This window comes from Solanum pennellii, chromosome 9 (genome assembly GCF_001406875.1).
Source record: "Solanum pennellii chromosome 9, SPENNV200".
Taxonomy (NCBI): Eukaryota; Viridiplantae; Streptophyta; class Magnoliopsida; order Solanales; family Solanaceae; genus Solanum; species Solanum pennellii.
The window spans coordinates 26,762,051-26,770,663 of record NC_028645.1 but is presented as its reverse complement, the minus strand read 5'-3'; positions in this window follow the sequence as shown (position 1 = coordinate 26,770,663).

Below are 8,613 nucleotides of genomic sequence, written 5' to 3'. Positions count from 1 at the left end.
GTCATGAGTAATGGTTTTGCTTTAGTTATGTTAAAATGTACTCTTATTCATGTTTTTTGCTATTATAACTTGATGATAGAGTTACTTTGACTATGTATTCAATTATTTGATATGCATGTTAACTTAACTAGACTTGGTACTGTTGATCTTATGATGTACATTCCTATGACTTAACGAGCATGTCTTATTGATTGGTATGGTCTTATTGAATATGCATAAAACTTTTCAAAATAAATTTGCATACCTTTATTAATTGTCCCTTATCTTAGAATGATTTTATGATATGTGTGCATATGGTCTCAAACATAGTACAAGTTGTGTACTAACCCCATTTCTTCCTTTTTCCCAATATTTTAGGTTTTGATCGTTGAAGGGCTTTTGGAGATGACTTTGAAGAAGAATTGGAATTCTTAATCATCCACGTAGGGTAGGTCCTCACTTTCCGAGGGCAATGATACTATCAAGCTTATAAAGTTGTTTAGTTTCTTGAAGACTCTTATGTTCTTTCCTTTTCATTTGGATACTAAACATTGTATGATCTATATGTGGTCTTGTTATATTGATTTATGGGCTAGGCTCAAACTATTACACTTTTGTTAGATGGTTATGAGATGAGACGACTATTAGAGGTTTATGTAAACCTCAATGTAGAACAAATGAAATGTTTTTAAATTTCTACTAATTTTGACCTATGAATGTAATGATGTAATCTAAGAGGCTAGTCTTAGTCCTCAAGGACAACGACGCGGGTTATGTCTATGGGGTGCTCTTGGATGTGACAAAAATCGTATCAGAGCATGAGGTTGAATATCTTTGAGTCGATATCTCTCTTAACCACATCTATGCAAGTTCATATTCATAATTGTGAAGCACGCCACACTTATGAATAGGAATCTATGTGATGCTTAGGAAACTATCACTTTCTTTGAAGTCCAATATCGTGCCTTTAAATTTTATCTCTATGTGCTTTTGCATCTAATCCTATTACTTTGATTATAGGTAATGATTACTCAAGGGAATGCATCACGAAGACTTAAAAAAGAGATGGCCAATGCAGGAGTTCCTCCCCATGGTGATCAAGTACCTCCTCATGAAGAAGATGTTAATGATGACCAAGTTCTAATAGATCCTCCTTTAATGGATGGTGCTATCCGGGCTGATCTTTTCCAAATATCCCAAGACATTACTAGTCAAGCACAAGCCGTCACTACTCAAACTCAAGACATGACGGCCCAAGCTTATCGGGAGGTTGTACCCCGAGCAAACAAACAAGTCGCTACCATGGCCTCCCGTTTAAGGGATTTCACTAGGATGAATCCCCCACCTTTCTATGTGTCCAAGATGGAGGAAGACCCTAAAAATTTCATTGATGAAATCTACGAGATATTATATGCTATGGGGTTGTATACTAATGAGAAGGCGGACCCAGCCACTTACCAACTCAAATATGTGGCCCAAGCTTGGTACATCCAATGGAGGGATAATAGTCCTTTCAGGGGTGGACCGGTTACTTGGGAGGTGTTTAAGAAGGATTTTCTTGATAGATTCTTTTGTAAGGAGAAGAGGGAAGCCAAGGTGGTGGAGTCCATCAACCTTCGTCAAGGATGTACGAGTTTTATGGAATACTCTTTGAAAATCACTAAATTATCAAAGTATGCTCATTCTTTGATTCCGATCCTAGGGATGAAATGAACCGCTTTGTGACGGGAGTGTCCGATGACTTACAAGAGGAGTGTCATTCGGCTATGCTATATGATAATATTAACATTTCTCGTCTCATGGTTCATGCTCAACAAGTTGAAGATGCAACGGCTAAGAGAAAGAGTAGAGATGCCAAGAGGGCAAAGAGTGGTTCCTTAAATGGTAGAATTGATATCTAAGACAAGCGTAGATTTAAAAAGAGGTTTTCTAATCAAGTTCCTTCCAAGTTTCCCAAGGATTGTGATTATAGGGTGTCAAACCCTAAGTCCAAAAATTGAAGGGATACTATTTCACCAACCAAGAAGCCATCTAATGAAAAGTGTGGCAACAAGAATTTAGGTTATTGTCTTCGGGGAACTAATAATTGTTTTGGTTATGGTAAGAGTGGTCACAAGGTTAGGTATTGCGCTAATGTTAAGGGTCAAAACAAGGATAGTGGTAAATATCAAGCAAGTGGTTCTAATGATGCCCCAAAGAAGAATCGATTTTATGCTCTCTGCTCTAGGGGTGAGCAAGAGACTTCTCGCGACGTGGTACAGGTATATTGAAAGTCTTTTCCATTGATGTATATGCTTTACTTGACCCGGGCGCTACATTATATTTTGTTACTCCCTTGGTAGCTAAAAATGTTGAAATTTTGCCCGACATTCTAAATGAACCAATTGGTGGTGTCCACCCCGGTGGGTGAGTCGGTTATTGCAAAAAGGGCATATAGGTAAATTGTCGTATAATGTTGCACAACAGAGTTACTTATGTTGAACTAGTGGAACTTGATATGTTTGATTTTTATGTCATATTGGAAATTGCTTGATTGCATGCTTGCTTTGCCTCTATATATTGTAGATCAAGGGTGGTGAAGTATAACTTTCCAAAATGAGCCCATTTAGAGTGGAAGGGGGGAAATTCTATTCATAGAGGTCGTATCATGTCTTTCCTGAAAGCTTGTAAAATGATATCTGAAGGGTGTTTATACCATATAGTAAGAGTCAAAGATTTAGACTCCGAAATTCCTCCCATTGAGTCAGTCCCCGTAGTGAAGTAATTTTTGGAGGTCTTCCCTAATGATCTTCCCAGTGTTCCTCCAGAACGAAATTTTTATTTTTGTATCGACCTGTTACCGGATACAAATCCCATTTAAATTCCTTCTTATTGGATGGCTCCAGTCGAATTGAAATAGTTTAAGGATCAACTCATGGATTAACTAGACAAAGGCTTCATTTGACCTAGTATTTCTCCATGGGGTGCTCCGGTACTATTTGTGAAGAAAAAGGATGGTTCCCTTAGAATATGTATTGATTATTGCCAACTCAAAAAAGTCACTATTAAGACGCTCGGGTAGATGATTTGTTCGATCAACTACAAGGGGCAAGCTACTTTTCTAAGATTAACTAGAGGTCGGTGTATCACCAACTTAGGGTGAGAGGCGAGGATAAACCAAAAAAGGCATTTTGAACTAGATATGGTCATTATGAGTTCTTTGTAATGTCGTTTTGTCTCACTAATGCCCCGGCGACATTTATGGATCTCATGAATAGAGTGTTTCACAGTTACCTAGACTTATTTGTCATTGTCTTCATTGACAACATCTTTGTATATTTGAAAAATCACGGTGACCATATGAACCATTTGAGGGTGGTGTTACAAATGCTTAAGGAGAACCAAATATTTGCTAAGTATATCAAATGTGAGATTTGGTTGAGGTCGGTGGCGTTTATTGGTCATATCAACTCTAGTGAGGGAGTTGAGGTCGATAGAAGGAAAACTAAGGCGGTGAAGAATTGGACAAGACCATTGACTCCAATCGATATTAGGAGTTCTTAGGTCTAGCGAGTTATTATCAGAGATTTGTGGATGGTTTTGCAGGCTGCTACTTTCACATATTTCATAAGGACACATCCCAAACCCACTCGGGATGCATCACAATATACAATGAAACCCTTGGTACCGTTCGTTTAAGTAAATACCGGAACGGAAGTAAGCCTTTCCTTCAAGATTTGGAATCTTCTTTCACATGCTTCTGACCACTCAAATTTCTTACTCTTTTGCGTCAAAATAGTCAAGGAAGATGCAATATGTCTCTAGACAATTTAAGGTGCATGAGAGAAACTATCCAACTCATGATCTTGAATTTGTGGTCGTAGTATTTTCCTTAAAAGTATGAAGGCATTACTTGTATGGGGTTCATGTGGATGTGTATACCGACGATAAGAGTCTTCAATATGTGTTCACTCAAAAGGAGTTGAATCATCGACAAAAAAGGTGGTTAGAGTTGTTGAAAGACTATGACAATGAGTGTTCTCTATTACCCCGGTAAAGCTAATGTGGTAGAGGATTCTTTAAGTCATTTGTCCATGGGAAGTGCGTCCCATGTTGAGGAATCCAAGAGGAACCTAGTGAAGGATGTTCATAGGTTTGTTCATTTAGGGGTTCGGATTGAAAATTCTCCTATAGGTGGTGTAGTAATACGTCACAACTCCGAGTCAACTTTAGTGGTCGAGGTGAAGCCCAAACAATACCTTGATCACACATTGATGGAGTTGAAGGAATCAGTTCTTTATAAACTAAATGAGTCATTCTACGTAGGGGGCGGGGTGGAGTCTTGAGGTACCAATGAAGCTTATGTGTTCCCAATATAGATGGTTTGAGGATTTGGATTCTTGAGGAAGCTCATGGTCCCGTTACTCCATTCACTCGGTTTTAACAAAGATGTATCATGACCTTGGGGAAGTGTTTTGGTTGGAAGGTTTGAAAAAGGACATAGCGTAATTTGTTACTAAGTGTCCAAATTGCCATCAAGTGAAAGCCGAACACCAAAAACCGAGTGATTTACTTCAAGAAATTAAAGTTCCTACTTAGAAGTGGGAAGACATCAATATGGATTTTGTGGTAGGTTTGCCTCGGATGCAAAAACAATATGACTCTATATGGGTTATTGTGGATAGGTTGACTAGATCCTCTCATTTCATTCCCGTTAGGTCTGCTTATTCTACGGAGAATTACACAAGGATCTTCACATATAATACTGTGTGTCGCCATGCTATTCCATTATCCATCATATCGGATAGGGCTGCACAATTCACATCTAGGTTTTGGAAGTCATCCAAGAAGGGTTGGGTACCAAGGTGAAGTTAAGGACCACTTTTCTTCCCGAAACAGATAGTCAAGCAGAGCGTACTATTCAAACCCTTGATGATATTGTTAGAGCTTGTATCATTGATTTCAAAGGAATTAGGATAAGCATTTTCTTTTGGTGGAGTTTGCTTACAATAATAGCTACCGTTCATCTATATATATGGCTTCTTATTAAGCCTTGTATGGTAGGATATGTAGATCTCCAATTGGATGGTTGAAATGGGTAAGTCTTCACTTTTGGGTCCCGATATAATTTATAAGACTTTAGAGACGGTTCATATCATAAGGAACTGTTTACAAACAACCTATAGTCGGCAAAAGTCTTATGCCAAAAATAGGATAAGGGAATTAGAGATTGAAGAAGGTGATAAGTGTATTTGAATATTTTTCCTATGAAAGAGGTGGTTAGATTTTGCAATAAATGGAAGTTGAATCTTCGTTATGTGGGTCGCTATGAAATCTGACAAAAGATTGGTAAGGTTGCCTATGAGTTGAGGTTGCCTAGTGAATTGGCTTCGGTTCATTCGATTTTCCATGTTTCTATGCTTAATAATTGTATCGATGATCCCGAGTCTATTATTCCTATTAAATATCTTAATGTGAAGGATAAACTCACCTATAAAGAGGTTTCGGTTTAAATCCTTGATAGGCAAGTAAAGAAGTTAAGGAACAAGGAGGGTGGATTCCGTAAAGGTGTTATGCAAGAATCACCTAGTTGAGGGTTCAACATGGGAGGCCGAGGCCGACATAAAGTCCCGTTACCCTCATCTGTTTGATGATTAGGGTTAGTTGTTCTTACTAATAATAAAAATAATGACAAAAATTGAAGTTTCTTTGATTTCTGGTGAAGTTTTACAAAAATGTGCATTTTTGATGTCGTTACTGTGAAGGTGCACTGAAATTGTGTATATTGACCTGAAAATTTGCAGTTCTTATTATTTTGAGTCATGTTGTGCATTGTGATATGGTGATTCTTTATAAAACTATATGTAGCATGTTTATAAGTTAAGATTTGGCATAATTAACAGATATATGATATGTTGAGCTCTTGTTGTTGTGAGAAGGATATTCCTCATAATATGATGTTGAGACTTATGTGTGATAATTTAAGTTTGGAATTTCCTTGTGTGAATGTCATGATTGAGGTTTTAGATCATGTTGTCACTTATTGTTGATTGGTCAGGCTGCTAGTCCTGAGTCTATTCCTTCCTTTCAAGAGATTTTAGTGTATTCGGGAACGAATGTTCCAAGGTGTGTGTGTGTGTGTGTAATACTTAGAAAGCCTAAGACATGTTCTAGAGCCTAACATAAGTTTTAAAAGGTTTAGACACTGTTTTAAGGTCTATTTTAATGAATATAAGTCATTTAGGAAGTCTAGAAACCAAAAACGTGCAATAACATCCATGACGTCCCAAACTAGTTCAATGAGGTACTAGCGTGCCTTAGCCTATTTGACTAGTTTTTAGGAGTAGTAAAATGATGAAAATTGGTGGAAGGGTGTCTAACACGTATTAGAGTTAGTTATAGTCAAAACGTTAGGGCACGAATCCCCAAGGACAAACCAAGGGCCCTTGCAAAAAATCGCAAAAGCTGTCAAGAGAGAGTGTCCACAGCAAACGCCGCTGACGAGGCATAGTCTAATCAATGTGGCGTTGATGGCCACAATCGAGGAAATTAGTCAATTTGGCGAAAGGTTCATTTTTTTATAGTCTCTGAACTAATCTACGGATGTGAAGCAGGGAGGAGCACAACAACCGTCGATGGGCACGTGATTCATCGACCGTGGTATTGTCTGTGAGGACTGGTTTTGCTGCACCTTTTCATTTAGGTCATTTAATTAGTTGGCTTCGTTAGGTTGTTAATTATGGGTTAAGGAAGGTCTAATTAATATATTTAACAACCTATATAAAGCCTCTAACCTAATTAGACTAACCTAATCTCTCATAATTCACAAACCCAAAATCTTTTCCTTCTCTCTTCTTTCTCTCTCTAGTTGAAGAACTCCATTGAAGACCAAGCTAGGGGTGGATTCAAGGGATGCAAGTGGGTAAAATTTCTCCATAAATCTTCATAAGTTAGTAAGGTATGACAGTTTACTTTCACCTTTGAGACTTCTTTCCTCAAAGGGTTCAATCAAATTGATTTCAAAATTTAGGTTTTCAAGTGGGTTTTCATACAATACGAAATTGATGTTATAAATCCCTTTGTTCATGATTTATTTTGGATATTATGAATATATTAACATTTATATTAACTCAATTATGCTATATCTGGATGTATTAGTCTAGTTTGTACAAGATGACCTTTTCCTCTTAACCTTAGGTTATGATCTTGATATGAATTGTGTAATGTTGGTTTAATTGAATTAGTTATTGGTTGAATTACTACTAGATGATATTATTGTATCAATTATGATTATATTAAGAATAATTTGAGTTCTATCATGCTAGTTTTTTACAAATTTATCTAGGTTAAGTGTATTATGGAATTGACCTAAGCCTTTTATCTCAAGCTATAAACTAGTAATGGATTGTGATTTAGTTGGTCAATTGACTTTATGCAGTATTTAATCTACGAAGAAAAACGTAGAATGCTGAAGAGTTCTTAGGCAAATTCAAGGTTTTCTTCAAGGTTTCGTTCAAGGTTATCTTCGTAGATTAAATTCTACATAAGGTATGGGTTTATCTCCTGGACTTATTTCTCCAAGAGAACTTTTTTTCCAACGATTCAAAGATCTTGAAAACTAGGGTTGTTCCCGTGTTCTCGTCGAACTCCTTTGTCCCTAGTATCCTTTTCGATTCCATGTTTAATATGTTAAAGATCATGTTGTAGGTATGTGGTGCTGGCTGATATTATGTGTAATGTTCTTCAATTATGAATGTCGATTAACCTATGAAGTTGTGATTGTATAAAGTTAAGTGCTTAAAACGTGAATCATGAATCGACGATGTGTTAGTTACACCCGTAATTCTTGTAAGTGTTGATGTGTTTGTCCGAATGTTGCATTGGTGTTATAGTGACGTTATGAAGGTGTTAAATTCATCAAATATTAATATGATGCTGTCCAATATCTCTTAAAACGTTGTCGTGAACCAAGATTGGTTAAGAGAATGATACTATGTTAAGATGTGTCCGAAACTGTTATGTACGAAGATGATTATGGTTTCTTGTGCATACCTACTGTAAATGTGACTTGGTGATGATGTTGTGTTCGTTAAATGATCGTATTATGCTGTTCAATATGTTCAAAAACGTTATGCCTAAAGTTATGTTATAAGGTTGGCTAAAAAGATCTCCATGAAATCATAATTTGAGTGATTGTTTGGTTTATGCCAATAAAATGGCTAACAATATATTGTCCAAAGGGGATGCATCCAAACGGCTATAATATTATGTTAAATAATTTAAATATTTCTAATGAATAATATACATATCCCACCAAGCATGAAAGAATGTAAAATTTGGCCTATGCCAACAAAGAAGGTTATGTAATCTATACCCAATTGTTTATGCCAATACTAATCGTATGCAAGTAAAATGGCTAATGATACATTGTCTAAAAGTGATGCATGTAAATGAATAAAATATTATGTTAAATAATTAACAGATTGTCTAATGTTTTATACATATTAAATTTAAATATGAACATACGTAAAATTGGCACATGCCAACAAAAATAGTTATGTAGTTTAATATTCAAAGGTTGAGGATAATACTAATCATATGCCAATCTTGTGTAGTTAGAGTATCAAATGATAAAATAATCACTTCTAAACTAAT